Below are 22,371 nucleotides of genomic sequence, written 5' to 3'. Positions count from 1 at the left end.
AGTTAAACCACATAGGAGAAAAATCGATTGCAAGATTTTTACTGGATAAACAACCACCGGACAAATAAGAATACGACCTAATAAATAAAAAGGAAACGAAAACGCGCGCCTGTCAAATATTTAGTACCATAGGCATAAATCATACACAAAAAAGCCGTGTAAATAATAGAAGACAACGTGTAAACCATAATTTAGGTACTTATTAGATATTTCTTAGTTTTGCAATTGCCGACTAAATTTGCTTTATAAGTGATAAAACAATCAGAATTAACATATTACGTTAGATAACGATAGCTGTTGTTGGTAGAGGAACAGTAGCAACTAATAATAATATATTACACTTTTATTATTGGATATCCGCGTATTAGAAATCGAAAAGTAGGCTTTGCAGGAGATGATTAATGTGAGATTAGTTGCATACGTTGTATCTGACTACATAAATTAATAATGCATAATGACGTAACAATCAGGGCCGTAATTGGTCTAGAAACATACGTCAATTCGGATTGGGCACACAGAAGCAAGGTGTTTAAAAATGTATTAATCGAAACATGCACAATATGTCTTCTTCTTTGACCATATTTGCTAAATCAAACAACAAAAGACGGTTGCCAATATTAACGCATTTTGAGAAATGGATATCGTCGTAATTATGTAGGTTGCAAGCAATGACATTATTAATGGACAACGCACTCAATATAGTAGCTAGCAAGTAAATTCGCGCATAGCGGCATTCGCACGTGTATAGGTAGACGTCACGCAATTTCCATTATGCGATATCATGCATCGGGAATTTATAGCAATATCACCTTTATTGTAACGGCGTTAGAACAGTGTTTCTAGCAGTGGCGAAGGGTGGAGGTAAGCTGTTAAGATTCGCTATAAATAGTGCACACTAAACTTTGTTAGTCATATGTATTTGTTTTTATTGAACTAAGACTACAATTTACAGATGGTATTAGTTAGTTTTTAAAAATCAATTAAACCCTGCCTAAACGAAACCATAATAGATTTGGTCTAATTTGGGCAATGCGACAAAATTGTGTACAATTTTTCATTCATAGTTATTTGTTTTCGTTGGATTAAAACTACATATTACACATATTTTTGCTTCATTTTTTTGATTCATTAAGCCCTGCGTTAACCAAACTATAATAAATAAAAAATATTATTCTATCTATAAAATACTCAAAGTTATGTATGATTTAATTGCATAATTTTAGATATTTTATAGATAGACATGTATTTTTTGACTAATATCTATTATGGCTTGGTTTCTCAGGGTTTAATTGAATTTTAAAATCTAACCTACACTATCTGTTAATTGTAGTCTTATTTCAATGATAACAAATATGTATGTCTGAAAAAGTTTAATGTGCACTATTTATGGCGGATCTTAACAGCCTACCTCCACCCTTCGCCACTGGTTTCTAGTGTCAATGTTCATTTGAGCGAACCCGTTCGAACCGAACCATTCGGCAGACCCGACAAAAAGCATCGGGAATTTATAACAATATCACTTTTATTGTAACGGCGTTAGACCAGATTATGCCATTCGGCAGACCCGACAAAAAGTGAGTGTCATTTTTTTCCAGATGCTTCGTCCATATTAATGTCATTGGTTGCAAGCAACTAAATTATTAAACCATATTGCGAAGAATGTTACATTCTGTAATGTTGTGAATTATTCGTTGAATAAAAAGTAGTTTATCGGCCCACATGCGCCACGTAGGTGAAAATGGAGATTTTATGGTATTTTCAGAGCATAAGCCTGGACATTCCTTAAACGTTGTAGTTAATCTATTTACTTACACAATTTTGAAGCCTTATTATCCTTTATATTTATTTTAAACATTTGATGACTGCATAAAATAATATTTTTATTACATACAATGGTATTCTTTTAAACCTCTCGATCTAATGTTTTAGAATATAGTCATATTTCAGTACATCCATTTGCAGTGGTGTTAAGATTTTTTAGGTTTATTAATTTTTAAACGCATTTAAAGCATTTGTAAAATTGTTAACATTATATAGGTAGTGAAATATTTACGATAAAAAATTATATTTATAATCTCTGTGATCATAAATTTAACAAGAATTAGGCATTTAATTATTCAAAAAAATGGGCATGATTACCACATTTGAAGATAATTCTAAAGATACTGATTATAAGCTATGTCTTTGACCATTCAAATGTGATAAAACATCCTACGAATAATGATTGTTTTATAATAATTATTGACCTTAGAATAAGGTAGTATTTTTTGAAATACGCCATTTCTGTTGGCATTTCAGTCCAGCAAATTAAAGACACCACTGCCAACTGAAGTAGTATAATTATTTTAAGTGAGATTCCAAAGTTACGTTTTCATGGACTACAGCTACACCAAACAAAAAACCGAACAGGAAATTTTACAAATATGTATGCAAAAATAAATTAATAACACTAAATTAAAATGCCATCAATTAATGAATTGCTCAATGTTATTTGTTTGTAATTAAATCTGAAGTTAAAACACTTCGCTTTCCGGTTCCTCTCGGACCGGAGATTTGATAAAATCACCGCTTATCTGGATCTTGGATGCAGCAAGGCTGCTGAGTCGACACAAACCACTCGTTTACTTATATTAATTTGCAGACGTGTGATTCGCTTTCTATCTGATCTTGGAAGTATGTATGTACGCATATTCTACATCGAATTGCCATACAAAGCTATCGTTTAATACTCCGACATACTTTTGTTATTTATAAAAGAAGAAAATAACAACTTTATAATCATACATAATATGAGTACATAAATAATTACAAGATAAAAAGAACTTTTTATATACAACGTTTTTTAATTTTCTGTTGAATCATATAAGTTTGACTTGATTAGCTTAAACGATCAATAAAAATTGTATTTGATAGAAATACTAATGTAATGTAATTTTGACATCCCTACTTATTTCCATAGTAACACACGTATATATTCATAATTTAGTTGCTAGGACCCCGGACCCCTAGCAACCAATAATAGTGGATTGGATTACGGATTTCTTCCGAAATATTTTTCATACAAAACAGAATTAACTAAAAATTAATTCAATTCTACTTATAGATGGTTAAAAGTATTAAAAATGCATTGCATCGTGTCTGATATATTCTAAAAGTTTCAAATGTCTAGCTAAGCTAGTCGGGAAGTTAGTTAAAAATCGATTGCAAGATTTGTACCGGATAAACAACCACCGGACAAATAAGAATACGACCTAATAAAAACGTTGTAAAATGAACCGACTGGAACTTGATCACTTGAACCCATACCTATCGCAATCCAGACGATCAGTTTTACTCGGCCCAAACACTATGCATGCATAAAAATCCTAACAACTATGCATCTGGGATGTTATTTCGAATTTCGTCAACCATCTTGTAACAATGCCCGTTTGCTGATTTTCAAGCTAATACGCCAGAAATTTCATAACAACTATGCATCTGAGGTGTTAATCCAACGTCCGTCAATTTTGCCTACCATTTCTTCTTCTTATTGTGCCATCCCCTGGCGGAGGTCGGCCACCATCAAGGCGATCTTATCTTTGTCGTCTGCTACCGGAACAGTTCAGTGGAGCTGCACTCGTACCAATCACGGAGGTTCTTAAGCCACGAAATGCGGCGCCGTCCTCTGCTACGCTTACCGTTGATCTTTCCTTGAATGACACGTTGGGAAATGCTGTAATTTTGTCCTCTCATAATGTGGCCGAGGTACTGTAGTTTCCTGGTTTTGATACTACGTAGGACTTCTCGGTCCTTCCCCATTCGATTGAGAACTTCAACATTCGTCACCCGGTCAGTCCATGGAATTTTGAGAATGCGCCTATACAGCCACATCTCGAAAGCTTCAAGTCTCCGTGACATCTCTTGGTTTGGCGTCCATACATTTAACAATATTTTTAAATCAAGGTATTAAACAAAAAATCCCAATATTGACGGAAATTGAAAGAACATCTCAGATGTATTGCATGCATCAGTAGCGAAGGGTGGAGGTAGTCTGTTAAAACCCTCCACAAATAGTACACATTAAACGTTGTTAGTCATACGTGTTTGTTTTTATTGAACTAATACTATAATTTTTTTACAAGATGGTTTTGGTGAGTTTTAAAAAATCGACTAAGCCCTGCAAAAACCAAGACGTAATTGTTTTGACAAAATTGTGCACACTTTTTCATGCATGCTCATTTGTTTTCGTTGGATTAAGAATACACAATTGTCATATATTATTGGGTAATTTTTTAAATTCATTAAGCCCTGCTTATAACAAACTATAAAACATAAAAAATATTATTAAGTATAAAAACTCCAAAGTTATGTATGATTTAGTTGCATGGTTTTAGATATAGATATTATGGATAAACGAGTATTTTTTGACTATTATGGCTTTCAATGTGCGTGTATTAATTGAGAAAAGTTATGCATTATATCAAATACCTATATAATGATTGAGACTTTTGAAAATGGCCTTTTACTGTCCATACTGTCCACAAATGGAGTACAATTACTTAATGATCATACATCCAAGTATATCAGGTTTCTCAATTAATTTTACCTGACTTCAACAAGTACTCCAGTTCAAGAAATGAAAATATAAATAATATTAAATTCTACAGGTTTTTTTAAAAAAAGGTTTTGTCGATAGCTATTTCGGTTGTAACACCATTATTAAGACTATTCAGAAAGGCCGTTTGTCTTTGCTTAAATACTATACGTATAGATAGAGAAAACCTGTAGAATTTAATATTATTTATATTTTCATTTCTTGCAAAATGGAATTCTACCAAGTAAATGTTAACTCAATAAATACTCCAGTTCATTTAATTCACGTGATTTTTTTTTAAATAAATTGATGTACTTATACCTACTTCACTTCAATTCACAACGCATAATATGCATATAATTTCATACACGAAAACACAAATTCGAATCACTTGCATTCAATTTCTAATAATAAAAAAAGCATAACCGCATGAGATAATTGCGCCGAATCGGTGTGAAAGTTTTTTTTCTTTGCATAATGAAAATAAAAATATTAAAAAAAAAACTAGTGGAACGGATATATTATTTAGCAACTAATTAATTATTAAGAATTCAAAAAAAAAAAAAGATCGCCGACTTCGGCAGAGTTGCATCACAAATGGAAAAAAAAACAAAGAGGTAACTGGTTCGATTCTCACTGTAATTATTAATAAATAAAAAAAATGTATGTAAAGTGGGTTACAAATACATAATATATAACGAAAAGTTAGAATACATCATTTAGTTATATGAAAAAAATAACTTAGCACAAATAATATAGGAAATTGGATTGTTGGTATTGCATTATCTCGAACACACTGCCTGTTTTTCACATTTTAATAATTGAGTACCTTGGTATCAAAGTGGGACAAAAGCCACCTCCCACTAAATTCATGTTTTAATTGATTATGGTAGTGCAAGTGATGCTCTTTTCAAAAAATCCACCAAAAGCATCGAAAACGGTAGTTTTCATAGAGATTTTTGAGTTTAAAGTTGGTATGTTATATGAAAAACGGACACTTTTCACACATGTTTGTGAGTCTCCTGTAAAATTTTGTAAATGGCTTATGTCCCACTTTGATACCAAGGTACTCAATTATTGACTATGTACGTATAGCTATACCTCAGTTGAGGCATGGTCTAAAAAGATCGTGGCTAGGCGATGCGCGGATTGCGGGTCGCGGGTGCAAAAGACGCACGAAATATAATTTGTCATATAAATCCAACATGCGTCCATTTAATGTTCTATTAGTAACAATAATAATATATTCATTGACATGTTTTCTTTTTCAAGTAAATGGGTAACGTTTTTAGTCATCTTTACATGATTTAAGAATTAATACCCCCGTCGCCATCACGAAACAAATTGACGTATTCACACCTCGACGTTCGCTCTCCGACTGCCAGCGAGTCCAAAATTTCGTCGCGCCTATAGTTGAAAATTATTTGCCGTTTCACTGAAGTATCGTCTTAATAATCTATCTACTCTTAATTAATGTTATGAGTATGTACCACAGAACGGACTAATAAATAGAATTCAGTAGTAGTCATTTATTATTATTATTATAGATATTTTTTCTCTTCAAACGCGCGCTATTCAAAATCATCTCGTGTACCATAGGTTCCCCACCATTGATCTAGTAGCTATGTGCTTTTTTATATTAAACAATGTGCATAGACGAAGCAGATAATTATATCTTCAATCGCGACACTTACACCCTTTGCAGCCCGCGAACAAATACAATATGAATAAATTGGAACTGCCTACAAATAAAAATGCAGTACTTTACGTATTCGAATTAATGGCAATGAAATTGCTGATCAATTGGCAAAAAAATCCGTAAAATACCCATCAGAAAATATAAGAATTCCATACACAGATTTTAAAGCCCAGTTTAAACAAACAATGAGCGAAAATAACGTTAAATATTTAGAAAATCTTGGGAAAGAAAAGGGAACACACTACTATCAAAATTATTACAGTAGATCTCCTAAAACTTGGTTTAGTAAACATTGTAAAATAAAGCGAGATGTAATAGTGACAATAGCTAGAAGCAGGACAGGGCATTACAGTCTCAACGAATCATTGTACAAAATTAAAGTGGTAGATAGCCCTCAGTGTCAGTGTGGGCATCCCACTCAAGATCTTAACCACATTGTCTGGCAATGTGATGCCTATGACCAGGAGAGAGAGGTGTTAATGAATAAATTGGGAAAATGCAGGTTATACCCTCCTTTCACGATTAATTCGTTCCTGGCAAAACCAAATATTTCAGTTATGGAAATTGTACATGAATTTCTAATGTCTAGTGTATAGTGTAACAAAAATGTAATTCTGTATTATTAATAATGTAACTATTTATGTCTGTAGTTAAAAAACGTGTATGTATACTTTTGTAAACCATTGTAAAGCAGAATAGCATTCCATTCAAAGAAAAGCTCAATTGCTTCCAAATAAAGAAAAAAAACTTTACGTATTGTACTTTATGTATTGATACAAGTTAGTATGCCTTGTCTAACATCATGCACCCTGACCACGTTCATACCACAACTCCCATGAGCGCAGACCCAGTGACTAATGACCGTAATTGTGCGGATTATTGCAATTAGACGAATGCTCACACAATCGAATCTTTCGCATCATCCATCGTTAGAAATTATTACAAACAAGAAACAAAATACACAAAGCGAACTAAACATTATATAACGCATACACATTTTAATATAATAACATGAATAAACTACATAAAACGCGTAACAAATTAGGTATGCCAGATATAATATCCGTTTATACATGTTACTGTAAACGTACTGAATTCGATTAGGTAACCTTATAAGTCAGACGCGTAAAAAAACAATTTATCGACATTGTAAGTTTTTAAATTTTAAAACCAATAAATTTTATTTAATTAATTAGCAGCTATTTGAACGTAATTTGTTCATATACTATTAATACTATCGAAGAAGTTGCGTTGTCAGTGTGTATTTACCTTTTGGTGAGTGCACATAGTGCCTGAAAATGTCGAAAGGCAAAACCCGGGTCGTAACGACTCAAAGGGAATAGTACAAAATTTAAATCCATTAGAATTTATTCATATACTTACATAATATTATTATTTTTATAAGCATTACAATTTTTAATTAGCAGCTATTTGAACGTAATTTATTCATATACTATTAATACTATAGACGAAGTTTCGCTGTCAGTGTGTATTTACCTTTTGGTGAGTGCACATAGTGCCTGAAAATGTCGAAAGGCGAAACCCGGGTCGTAACGACTCAAATGGAATACTAGTACAAAATATAAATCCATTTGAATTTATTCATATACTTACATAATATTATTATTTTTATAAGCATTACAATTTAATTTTCGTGGTCAAGGTAGAAAATTACAATGAAAATATAAAATTCAGCATTTTGTTAAATCAAATAAGTACCTACCTAAATCTTTTTCGTGTTATTATTATTTTATTTATAATTTAGTACATACGAGAATCTATATAATCGTAAATATCAAGTCGGCGAGTGACTTTAGACGCGTACGTCAGTATCACACTCGACTGAGAGTCGACAACGGTTGGCTGTAGGTCACGCGCGCACCTCACCATTCCACCGCTTCTATCTGAGCATTTCAGCTAATCGTATCTATTTTACGACGACATTTTGCAAGTGACTTATTTTCGAGATGTTTTATCTTTCAACTTAGAAACCTTTTCACTTTTCAGATATCAATATGAATACTGAATGGATACCAACAATGCACTCAGGCGGCTCTCGTGGTGCAGTGCGTAAGGCGCTGGCGTTCCATCCGAGAGCTTTGGGTACGTTCCGGTGATAACACAATATTATATTTATGTGATTTTATCAAAGCCTGGGTGTTTGTGATTGTTCAAAATTACTAACAACCACATTGTTTTTAAATATTAAATATTTAAAAAAAAAAAAAAATAGTCCGCTGTGTTTTTTCATCAATATTGGTCCAGTAGTGTCTTTGTCAGCAGATAAAACGCTGGTCAGAACGTCTGGTTAGGCAGGGCAGTGACAGGCAGGTGGGCGTCCGATAACGAATATGGCACAGAAAGAAGTAGTGGACTTAATATATAATTTATACAGAGCGCTGGAGCGGACCCTATTTTGAGTTGCTCCGCTCCAGGGTCTGTTCCACTCCGGGTAAAAAGTATTATATGAAGACAAATATTTAAAAAAATAAGTAGTTTTAAAATAATCGTCATTTTCATTATTAATTCTATTAAACAAAATTGCTGATCGTAATGCGATGCAATCGTCTCTCATTTCTTGCCTCTTCTGTCAAAAATGTGAGGTTATTTATCACTCGGCACTGTTGCCATATTCTAAATAATTCCAGTGTTGCAAAGTGTCAAAATATACTATTTTCATTGCATTTTAGGACGAAAATTTAATAATAAAAAAAACACCCGGAGCAGTGGAGCACTACAAATGTTCGGTGCTCCGGGTAAAATCCCATTGCTCCAATGCTCCGTGCTCCGCTCAAACGCTCTGAATTTATACATTCGCAATCGGTTAGTATTAAGGTGTATGGATAATTTAGAATTAACCCAGTTTCGGTCTTCTACAGTGGCACAACAACATAATAGGCGTGTAAGGTGCTTTGTTAAAACCCGGACACGGGATTACATACGCTTCACTTCTTCATAAAATTTCTCAAGATATTAAAAATCGTTACTATATTGATCGAGTCATTATGGAAGCAAAATTCATAAAGTGTATTATTTTATTTTTACTTTCCAACACATTCCCGGAGACTTGCAGTAAGAATGCAGATTTCTGATTTAAAAAAATGCAACTCGTCAGTATTAAGAGCATACATATGTGAAACGGCAAATAATTTTCAACAATAGGTGGGACGAAATTGTTCACTCGTCGCCAATCGGAGACCGACAGTCGAGGTGTAAGCACGTCAATTTGTTTCGTGATGGCGTCGAAGGAATATATTCTAAAATCGTGTAAAGAAAACGTTACCCATTTACTTGAAAAAGAAAACAAGTCAATGAATGTACTATTATTATTACTAATATAACAATAATATAACATTAAATGGACGCATGTTGAATTTTTATGACAAATTATATTTCGTTCGGCACGCGTCATTTGCACAATCCGCGAATCGCCTAGTCACGATCTTTTTGGACCATGCCTCAACTGAAGTATAGCCTTAACAAACACTATTAGAGTACCTATACGTTTTATAACTTTGCACTTTTTTACAATCTTTACTAAACTAATACGTTTTTTCATCTGATTATCTCGCACAAAATTAGATCAATTGATATATACTTGTATTAATATATGTAGTAATAAATAAATAGACAGATAATATATGTAAAAAAAATTTTTTAGAATATATTACTTACACCATTTTCATCCTAGAGCCGGAGTGCGCAAAGTTATGAAGCATCTCTACTGCGCGGCATTTTTTTCACAATTGAAAGATTTAAACTCTGTTAAACCTGCAGCGGCTTTCGTGGTGCAGTGCGTAATGCGCTAGACTTTCGTCCGAGAGCTCCGGGTTCGATTCCCGGCGAACACAATATATTTTGGTGATTATTTCACTTCTATTACTTGCACTACTGTTAAACTACACTACTGCCATCGATCGTCTAGGCCTGTTGCAGTGTTAAAAAGAATATAATATGTATTATATATATATATATATATAACGCTATATAGGTATATATAACTAACTATACACAAAAATTTACTTAGATATATTAGCATAAATACATACTAATATATTAATTAAAACAAAACAAAATAAAGCATGTACTTTCTTTATCCACATTTCTTTACAGAGACTGACTGAATTACCAACGATCCTCTAGGCTGGGTATAATCCAGTCAGTGACGTCCCTAGAATGCCGCTCCTAGGCAGTGCCAAAATGCCGCCACATTTTTTTTTATACAGGGGATACTTTTTATCATCTTTTCAAGAATTCAATATCTAAGAAAGGTGTTGTATTGTTATATTAAGACGATACAACAGTGAAACATTTCTGAAAAATTTTCAACTATAGGAGCGACGAAATTTTGGACTCGCTGGCATTCGGAGAGAGAACGTCGAGCTGGGAACACGTAAATTTGTTTCGTAGGTTCGGGGGTATTAATTCTTAAATCGTGTAAAGATGAAGAGAAGAAGAAAGCTACCCATTTACTTGAAAAAGAAAACATGTCAATGAATATATTATTATTGTTACTAATAGAACAATAAACAGACCATTAAATGGATGCATGTTGAATTTATATGACAAACTATATTTCGTTTGGCATTCGTCATTTTCACCCGCGACCCGCCATCCGCGCATCGCCTAGCCACGATCTTTTTAGACCGTGCCTCAACTGAGGCATAGCCTTAATAACAAGGTATACACCACTAAATCTAATTTAAATCCCACTTCTGCTTCAATAGCCAATATTATGAGTCTACTGTTTCAGATAGGTACATTTAAAAATACACCTGACAACTTCCACAACTCGCGAGTGACTGGCAAACATATTTGGATAAATTTTAAATTAGGTAAAAGTATGTACCAACCTATAATTCAAATATAATTCGCAAATTTGCATTCACCAAGAACGTGACGTCCATGGAGTCAACGGAAGTAAACTAGACGTCGCGAACCCGACAAAACAAATAAAGTCCTGTTAAAACTTGTATAGTAATTAATACATTTTGTTTCCAACTAGCGAGCTGATTTTTTAATGGAGAGATATTACCGTAATTACTAAGTTTAGGTAGCTATTTCTATAATATATACCTAATGATGTATCTCGATTTGCCGCCCCCCAAGCGACGTTCAATCTGCCTACCCCCACGGGACGTCACTGAATTCAGTGATTCACAAATTCGGAGCAATTGTACCCCCCGGGGGATCATGCTTAAATTAATTACCTACTACACAAGATTTTCGGTTTTTTTTTTTCAGAATTCGTAACAAATCCTAAATTGTATAATTCGTTCAAAAAATTATCGATATTCTCGCGGAAAATTTAATTCTCTTATGTATTTTGTTTATAATAAAAATGTATGATATGGGCAACAAAATACGTTGCACATAGGTTGCAGCATTGCTAGCGGTATGAAATAAAAACAATATGATAAGTAGGTACGTATTAAAAGAAGAAGAAACAAACATTCCTAATATTGCGGTCAAAGATAATAATATTGTCTATTACAAAACATCTTCTTATCTATTACCTTGTTCTGCCACGGTTTGATAGTCACAAAAACATTAAAAAGTATACAATTTTATTTTTATTGTATTACCAGAACTGCAACCGATTGTCCTGGTCGGCTGAATCTGCATTAATTTTTCGCACATTTTTTTTTATCCGACGAGATATTTTATTATTTCTCAAGTGCATGAAATCGTTTTATAATAATGTGGAGTGGCACACTTTGAAATTTGCGATGAGTTTAACAATAACAAAGAAAAAACAATGGCATTCCGTGCCAAATAGGTGTGATTATTTCATATTAGGTACTTCGATCACATTTAATTTACTAATGCTAGATTCCTGTAAAAATATAATGTTAGATACAAATCTTCTGCATTTTTTTATTTATAATCCTACACTAGCAGTGGCGAAGGGTGGAGGTAGACTGTTAAGATCCGCCAAATAAATTTAACATTCATGTAACACATGCATAAGCATTGTATTTTTACTGTGTAATATGGTGCATTAGCCAAATATTATAATGCCCATAACACTGTTCTCAGAATAAATACATTTGAAAACCCCAAACATATTATTAGAAGCATGTAAGACAAAATCAGATTGAGTAGGAGTCAAATTCACATTTTTCATTTTCCGGGCAATGGCTCTAATCAAACTAACGATCAAACGTCATTATTGGTAATAATTGGTTATAACTACGCTATAGAGTATAGATGGTGTTACAAATACCGTAACGCATATAATGGTCACTAACTTTGTAATGTAAATCAAGATAATGTTATCACTAACATAAAACAACATGATTCTTTTGAGACGATAACGCGAATTTAAAATTGAGGTAAAAAGAACGACAAAATGCTAGGTACCTATCTAATACGTTATTTAATGCGTATGGCATCGAAAAATGAACCTTATGACCAGGTAGGTGCACATGACAGCAATTAGACGTTGCATCAAATCAGTGTTGCTAACCGTACTATAATTATAGTATGTGTGCTATAATTTTGGTCCGCGTACTATGTACGATATAAAACAGGTATAGTACGCCCAAAATAGTATGTAAAAAGTACTAAAATTTCGATATTTTCGTTCGATAAATTGGTGCAAAGTACTATAATTTCGCAATATAAGAAGATTGTGGAAGAACTTGGAAAAAAAAAGTTGCTCGAAAAACGTAAAAAAATCCCTTGACTTTGGTTTAAAATGAAATTTCTTGAATTCTTCGGTAAGCATTTTTGGTCGGAAGAGGTACCTAAATAAAAAAGGGGTCTCGGAGTTTCTCAAATTCTCCGTTAATTTTTTCTGAGAAACAAAGAACCTATACATTTTCAACAGAATATGACAACGCGTACTATATTTTTTCCCCAAATACTATAATTTTGGACGCTCTGTACTATAATTCTACTTTGAAAAGATGGCAACACTGCATCAAATAACAAAAAGTATCAGACCTGGTGTTCATTAGAGGGGTAATTTTAATACAAGGAATTAGTGCGGGCTCCACACGCATATAGGTCCGAAAGGGAAGAGATGCTCACGGTTCCCAGTACAATGACTGATTCCAGTGATAATAACTGAAAGGGGCGATGCAAAAGAAGAGGTCGGCATCTTAGTGTGAAAGCAGCTGGACTGACGTGACACATTCGAGAGGAAGATTCTGGGGCGGATCCGTGAGAATAACATGACATGGAGAATTAGGTACAAGGTACAATGATGTGTAATAGGTAGGCGCATGTACCAAAATTGTAAACTTGCCATCTTCATAAAACATTTGACGCTGAACTGGCCAAGCCAGACACGGGTACCAAAAATGGTCCTCGTAGGAAACCCACAAAAAAAGATACTATTGATGCACTGGGATTAGAACAGTGGTTTCCAAACTTTACGTTACTACGCCCCCTTTAAAAAAAACTTATCTTGGCGCCTCCTCTCTTATTTCATAAAATAATACACCCATTTTTAAATGATAAAATATGTATTAATACAAAAAAATCGTAATTGCCAGAATAATAATAAAATAATAATAATTTTGTACTTATCCCTTCTTTTCAAAAGAAGGAAGAAGTACCTACACACGGTGGAAACCCAAAAATCTATTACGATATTCTCACTTAAAATTATTGGTCTATGGCGACGAGCTTCACATTTATATATTATTAACCCATTCTATGTGTAGATCAGACTAGGGCTCGAATTCACCTGTAGTGACATCGAATGTAAAAGAAGGTAGCCTATATACATAGTATGGTTATTCAATTAAATATAACTAACATGATTGACAAAATAACGGATGACTGTCTTTCCACAATTAATAAAAACTAACGGAGCTACTGTCTTGCTAGACAATTGGTATCCTAACCACATAGTGGTGGAATTTATAATATTATAATAATTAAATAAATAATAATAAAAAACTATAAAATCATTTTGTCGCACTGCTAAACGCCAACTAAGATATACGCTGCGGACAACGCAAGAAAGTGCAATTCACAAATTGCACGTATGTGGCAACACAGCCAGAAAGCGAGCTGGGAAACTGAGCAAAGTCAGCGAAGCGGGAACCGGGGATGCCCCCTGCGGTCGATCGCGCTAATTGATTAGTATTGTTACATTGCACAACGTGCGCTGGATTCCTCATCTGAAACACTGGCTGCAGCCGTACTATGTTGCTATTAGTCCCGCCATAGAAAACTGGGCGCATTGGTGTGTGGTCATCGAATCGCTTGATATACAACAAACCAAGAATTAACGTAACATTTGTTTATAGTCTTCCGGTCTTCCCTGTGATATAATACGGTTGTGTTGTGGGTAACTTAGATGTATGAAAACTAGTGTACGAGTGTAAATTTGCCGAAACCATAAGACCGATTTACAATAGGAAGAACACCATCCAAATAATACTTGACGAGGAAGATATCATCTTCATCGTCATCTCTAGGCCAACGGCGATAATTTGTACGATTTTTCAAATTAAGTAAATTATTAAGTATCCGCATTTATTCAGCGAAAAATGTAATACATAATATATGAAAATGAAATAATCATTAACAGGACCGTGAAAGCATAATATAATATGGTAGGTCCTAGTTTTTTCTAACAACACTTGTACTGTATGGCCAAGGTCGTGTCCGGAAATTTGTACGTATGCAGTTCGCCGTATCACACTTCAAAACGGAAATATATTACGGTCGTATATTAAAGACCGTCCAAACTATTTGGGTAGAGTACTGGGATAAAATTCATGTCTAAATAAAGCACGGTTCTTGACGGTTTACATGTAGCCAGCGGCAAACAAATTTTTAAAATAGCTGATATACTGGATTATTTTTTTATGTTAGGTTAGGCTAAGTTAAGTCAGTTTAGGTTAGGTTATGTTAGGTCAGGATCTAATAAAATTGAAACATTGCTGTCTGCAATGCTCCACGAACAACGCGAATATTTTTCATCTCGGTTCTATAGAGATGACCGTATACCTAATATACGGTCATCTCTTTCCGATAAGAAAGTTCACGGCGAACTGTGCTACGGTGAAATTTAATGTAATACGTACAATTTACATGAAACCATACAAGGTGACCATTTACAAATTTGATACCCAACCCTAAGCCCAGGGAAATAATTAGCCAATCGGACAGTAATGATTCACTTAGATCAAATTAAACTTAAGACAAATTTCCGAACAATTGGGTAGGTGTGTCTTGTATTTTGACAAAAGCAACTAAATCTAAAACGAGTGCATTCTCCTATCATTAATTATTCTAGATCAGTGGTTCTCATGTGCGGCCACCAGAGGATTTCGCTGCACCCACCAATATCATTTTACAACATTTTTATTAGCTCATATTCTTATTTGTCCGGTGGTTGTTTGTCGGGTACAAATCTTACAATCGATTTTTAACTAACTTCCCGACTAGCTAGACATTTGAAACTTTTAAAATATATCAGAACACGACGCCAATGCATTCTTTTAATACTTTTAACCATCTTTAAGCAGAATTGAATTCATTTTCAGTTAATTCTGTTTTATATGGAAAGTTATTTCAGAAAAATCCGTAAAAAGTAAAAGACTATTATTGGTTGCCAAGGCGATGGTCCTAGCAACTAAATTATTAATATATACGTGCGTTACTATGGAAATCAAAATGAAATGTCAAAATGACATTTCAGTATTCTATATTTGTTTGTTTATTTGTTTTTTAGTTACTTCATATCAAGTACAAGTTTGAGCATATTGAGCATAATAATTCAACAGAAAAATTTAAAACGTTGTATATAAAAAGTTCTTTTTATCTTGGAATTATTCAGTATTTAATTTAATTAACTGGGCTAACGTTAAATATGCGTTCTTCGAAATGAGTCTTGACCAAGTACTTAAAAAAACCATTTTAATAATACCACGGTTAAAAAATTTTGGTCGAAGTTATACGTTGACCAAGAATCAAGTAAATTCGAAGAATTGGCAGCAATTGCTGTATTAATATACTGTATAGTATTATTATTAGTATACTGTATAAGATCATTCAGCGTAATGCACTTCATAAATAACAAATATCGAAGCCAGTTGACACATGTAAACTTAGAAGCAGCCATACGGCTCGCAATGGAAAAAAGGAGTATTGGGGAATTTCCATATGCATTATTTTTAAATAAATAGATATGCAGGTACTAAAATGTTCAAATTTCTTTTAGTATATGGACTTGTCTATAAATAAATTGATCCATTTGTTTAGTAAATAAAATTTAGCTTTAATTTGTTCAATCACAACAAAAGTAAAATTTGGTGCGGCCACCAGACGTTTCCATAGAACTGTCAATGTCAATTGTGCGGCCACAGTTAAATTTCACGTGTGAACCACTGTTCTAGATTGTGAATGGAAAAAGAGAGATAAATCTTAAAAATTAAAAAATACGTTGACTATAAAAATTATTCGTATAATATATGCATACAATATGATAAAACGAACGAATCGAATTAGCGACTCTGAATTAATAAACTTCACACAGATACTTAAGACATTCTCACACACATAATTGTCCAAAGTACATTCTTAGACTTATCTCGCTTTTCCTTTCCCACACAGTTATCCGCCACCCAAGTAATTTCGGCTTTCGGTCATATTAATTCTAAAATACGCAGCCAAAAGTAACAATCTTCCAAAAATAATCAGAATGCATTTATTCCTAGGCATTGCAATACCGGTATTTTATAACCGGGTTTTTATGTATTTTTACCGATACCGAAATACCGGTATTTTTGGTAAGAAAACAAACACGTTTAACTAAAATGACCGAATCCAACAAACGTGAAATAATTTCTTAGGACTGAAGTGCGGAAGTCACATTTTTATCATTATTTAGTTAAGTATGCAGATTTAAATGTGTATTCACATTCTCTGATTGCTGTAAATTTGGGAGTCCAATGTCACATGGTTTTTAAAATACCTACTTCTAAAACGACGGTAGCCTAATTATTATACTTTAGAGTTGAAAGAGTGGATGTCCAATTTAAGTATTTTTTCTTTAATCCTATAGCAACAAGAATAATTGCAAAAGTGCATAAGTGCAACATACGGAGTTTTAGTCCGAACACGAATTAGTATTTTATCTAGATTAGAAACGCTTTAATTAGAAATTGCTCTCCTGCAAAATATTGAATATGTGACTTCCAGACTTTCAGCTCTAAGGTACCTACATAATCAGAAAGCATTGATGGCAAATATTTCCATTTATTCAATAATTTTAGTATATTTAATGATTGTATGTCAAACAAGCGTTGAATATGAGGGGCTTTTCTGCAGTCGAACTTATTTGCACGAAGATAAGACCAAAACTAACAGACCCCACTTGATAAACTAGCCTTTTTGAGAACATATTTTAACACAAATTATCAATAAATTCAAGATATTTATAAAAAAATCAACCAACAAAAATCTACCATATTATTATTATTTGGGGGTCTAACGGGGTAGTGCATGCGTACCGCACGACACTGTATCCTGATAGTGTCGCATAGCCTCTCCTACTCAATTCCTATCTCTACATCCACGTGGTGAACCCTGGAAACCTGAGCAACTACACCTAAGATCAGGTAGTCAACCCTGGTGGAAGGTGTAGTCAGGGCTAACGGAGAAGGAAGAAATGGCCCTCCGAAAAAGGGGTTGGGGGTGGGGCTAACAACTGCATCCCGTAAAAAACACATTGTTACGAAACCACAACAACAGCCTCGGAAACCGGACACTAAACGCAGACAACCTGGCAAACGCTTTAAGAAAATACGATTTGGAACATGGAATACATTATCACTATATCGACGAGGAGCACTTAAACTCCTTACAGAACAACTTATAAAATACCAATGTGGTCGTATTCTGGGGGTACCGAATTGGAAAGCGGCCACACTGGATAGGGCCAGAAGGAGGGAGCACCGGGTTGTCGCGCCCCTGATGATGATGATGATTATTATTATTTATACTTTTAAAGGAGAACATAATATTTAAACACTTGGAATCAGTATTGCCAATTTAGCGTTTTTCTTGCCAGATCATTTTTCGATAGGCTTGCAAAAAACGCATCTGGCTTGTGGCGTTTTTACTAGCATTTTTTGATGCCTCCAACAGATTTAAATGTGCTGAAAATACGCTAGATATTTAGTTAATTTATTTTCATGCGCGTCTAATTCCTGAATATTAGATACCTACAGATAGGTCAGTACCTATTTTAGTAGCGTGAGAAATAAAACAACATAATTTAACACGTTGAAACAATAGGAGCATCCATGGCCTTATAGTGAAATGGTATCATATAATTTAATGTGTGCTTAGGTATGTGACATCAGTTTGACAATTATCGGAATAACATGAAACGAAACCTGAACGCGGTTGACACAATATAGGCATTTGTTGTCAATTTAAAAACGTCACTGTTCTGGCAGAAGACACTAATTCGAAAAAATTACATATTGAGTTAGTACCAAAATGTTCCTTATTTCAAACTTTACCGTCTGGAAACCTTCTTAATAAATAAACAGTCTTTATTTTAAAGTCATCCTTTTTACGATTACTTAATAAACTCACATGATAGACCATTATTTCAAACTTTTTAACAACTTCAAAGTCAAATTTAACTAGTATTCTCCAGTTAGTGTGTTCTGCCAGAACAGAGACGAAAATATATTTCTGTTAAAGTGTGTGGTTTCGACATGTATGGACTTTTTACAGATTTTTGCACTTTTCTCTTCTTTTTGACGTTCTTTCATTCATTTCACAAAATCTAGCGTTTTTTCCTGCCAAATAGCTTATTTTCGTACCCCGTTTGGCATGCTTTTGTCAACGACAGTTGGCAACACTGCTTGGAATGTTTTAAAAAAATATAGCTACTTATATGTACTGACTTTTGGTTTTCTTCTATATTACGTTTAAACAAATACCTACCGATATCGATATTTTCATTCGGTATTGCAATCCATACAGTCTTACAGATATGGTTAAAAAAAAAATGAATATCTGATACCACAAGTAGTACCTATACACTATAATACAACAAAAGCATTTAAAATCATTTACTCTGTTTTCACCACTTACTTTTTAGTTTAATAAAGAGCTGTTATTGTTTTTAAATTGATGGAAATCGAACCGGCACACAAAGCATTTAATATAATACATTTACCACTCAGCCGAATGCATTATAATGCAAAATAAAAAATGATTCCAATATAGATAAGACCATTCGAGAGATCTGCATTCCATATACACCGATCAGTGATCACACGACTTAAAAGCACAGATAAGTAATGGTATGTATTTACAAAGTTGTATAAATTTTAAAATCAATTATTTTATAAAGAATAATTGTAAATGTTCTGCAATTTGAGATAGGTACGTAAATAACAAAAAAAAATGTTTTGCCAAAACTACAACATATTCTGAAGAGCAAAAATATAACCACATTGGTTAAAATGCGTTTATATATAGTAAGATAGATGTATTATTATGTCTCGGAGACTTAAGAAGACTGTAAAACAAATAGAAAGATTAAGGGCCCACATGCGCCACGTAGGTCAAAATGGAGATTTCATGGTATTTTCAGAGCATAAACCTGGACATACCTTAAAACGTTGTAGATAATCTATTTATATAATTTTGAAGCCTTATTCTTTATATTTATTTTTAACATTTGATGACTGCATAAAGTATTGTTATTACATAAAATAGTATTAATTTAAACCTCTCGATCTAATGTTTTAGAATATAGTCATATTTCAGTACATCCATGTGCAGTGGTGTTAAGATTTTTTAGATTTATTAATTTTTAAAAGCATTTATAACACCATTAGTACAATTTATGTTGACATTATTAGAGTGAAATATTTACGATAAAAAAATATATTTATGATCTCTGTGATCCCACATTTAACAAGATTTAGGCATTTTATTATTCAAAAAATGGGCACGATTAACACATTTGAAGATAGTTCTAAAGATACTGATTATAAACTATGTCTTTGACCATTCAAATGTGATAAACCATCCTGCGAATAATGATTGTTTTATAATAATTATTGAACTAAGAATAGGGTAGTATTTTTTTTGAAATACGCCATTTCTATTGGCATTAAAAAAATCTTATAAAAAAAGCTTTGACTTACATATTATATGGAGAGTGGATTACAAAAACAACATAATATGTCAGTTTTTTCATATTAGAGATTTATATGTCGTTTTGTTTCAAAAAAATGTATTTTCCTCTCATTTACCGATATATCAAAAATAACACATGACACGAGTTAAAAAGTGTTGAAATTTCTTTGATTCCATCAAAAAAAATAAGAGTTTCTACAAATACATCATAATAAGTAGGTATGACAAATAACATTTATATTAAATATTTTTCTGATAGGTGCTTCAAAAGTTCTAATGATTATTATTGTGTCATTGTAAAATAAGCACAAATCGTGTGGTATCGCATCTAAAAAATTAGTTCATAATTCACAAGGATAATATTCTATCAAGTTTTTGTTCTCCTGCAAAATTGTTCAGTTCTGACATATTATGTTGTTTTTGTAATCGACCCTTCATATGTGACGTCAGAATTTCTGAAAATTTCAAGCATTCGCATCGTTTATTTACTTTTAGAGTTCAGATACCAGTGGCGAAGGGTGGAGGTAGGCTGTTAAAATTCGACTTAAATAGTACACACTAAACTTTATCAGTCATACTTATTTGTTTTCATTGAACTAAGAATACAATTTGCAGATGGTGCTGGTTTATTTTACAACGTTTTTCTTAGTTCGTATTTTTATTTGTCAGGTGGTTCTTTGTCCGGTACAAATCCATGTTTAACTAACTTCCCGACTAGCTAGACATTTGATACTTTTAGAAAATATCAGAACACGATGCCAAGGCATTTTTTAATACTTTTAGCCATCTTTAAGTAGAATTGAATTCATTTTCAGTTAATTCTGTTTTGTATGAAAAGTTATTTCGGAAGAAATCAGTAATCCAATCCACTATTATTGTTGCTAGGGGTCTGGGGTCCTAGCAACTAAATTATTAATATATACCTACGTGCGTTACTATGGAAATCAATATGAATGTCAAAATGACATTGCAGTATTATTTCTATCAAGTACATTTTTTTTTGATCGTTTAAGCTAGTCAAGTCTTAGCAAGCTTATATGATTCAACAGAAAATTTAAAAACGTATATAAAAAGTTCTTTTTATCTTATAATTATTTAAAATTAATTTTATTTCGACACCATTATTGGTTGCTAGGGGTCTGGGGTCCTAGCAACTAAATTATTAATATATACGTGCGTTACTATGGAAATCAATATGACATGTCAACTACAAATTTTTTTGATCGTTTAAGTTAGTCAAGTCAAGTTTATATGGTTCAACAGAATTTAAAAACGATGTATATAAAAAGTTCTTTTTATCTTGTAATTATTTAGAATTCAATTAAACCCTGCCTAAATCAAAACATAATGGTTTAGGTATGCTTTGAGCGATCCTACAAAAATAGTGCACACTTTTTCAGTCATGCTTATTTGCTTTTGTTGAATTAAGAATACATATAATATTGAATTACAGTCTTAGATAGTTTTTTTTTTAATTCATTAAACCCTGTCTAAGCCAAACCATAAATAATATTATTCTATCTATAAAATATCTAAAATTGTGAATGGTGTAATGGCATAATTTTAGATATTTTATAGATAAACGAATATTTTTTTACTATTATCTACAATGGCTAGGATTAGGCAGGGTTTAATTGAATTTTAAAAACTGATAAACACTATCTACATATTGTAGTAGTCTTAGGCTCAATGAAAAAAAATCGGTGCGTGTACTTATACGCGCGTTAGAAGATAACTCTATGGCGTAACAAAACAAAACGCGTTAGTCAAAATTCACATCAACCAAAAATATTCAAACATTTAGAAAATAGTTTTCACATAAACTAAATAATACCAAACTAAAGGAACGTACCTAACACTTAAAAATATAAGTAAGCTTAGATTTGACAGCTAATCACATAGAAAAAGGAGTATAACTCACAAAGCGAAACAATATTTTTCACCATGCACAATAATCCATACTCCT

General features: G+C 32.9%; 1 protein-coding gene across 2 annotated transcripts in view; it reads right to left on the bottom strand.

Moving 5' to 3' along the window:
- Positions 1-22,371, bottom strand: part of homer (protein) — an 84,017-nt gene that overhangs the window by 30,175 nt on the left and 31,471 nt on the right. The gene's annotated exons all lie outside the window — the stretch shown is intronic.

This window comes from Rhyacophila brunnea, unplaced genomic scaffold (assembly GCF_057557595.1).
Source record: "Rhyacophila brunnea isolate RB1 unplaced genomic scaffold, BYU_Rbru_1.0 scaffold_15, whole genome shotgun sequence".
NCBI classification, from domain to species: Eukaryota; Metazoa; Arthropoda; class Insecta; order Trichoptera; family Rhyacophilidae; genus Rhyacophila; species Rhyacophila brunnea.
The sequence above is the reverse complement of the archived record's forward strand: the minus strand, read 5'-3'. Positions and strand labels throughout refer to the sequence as shown.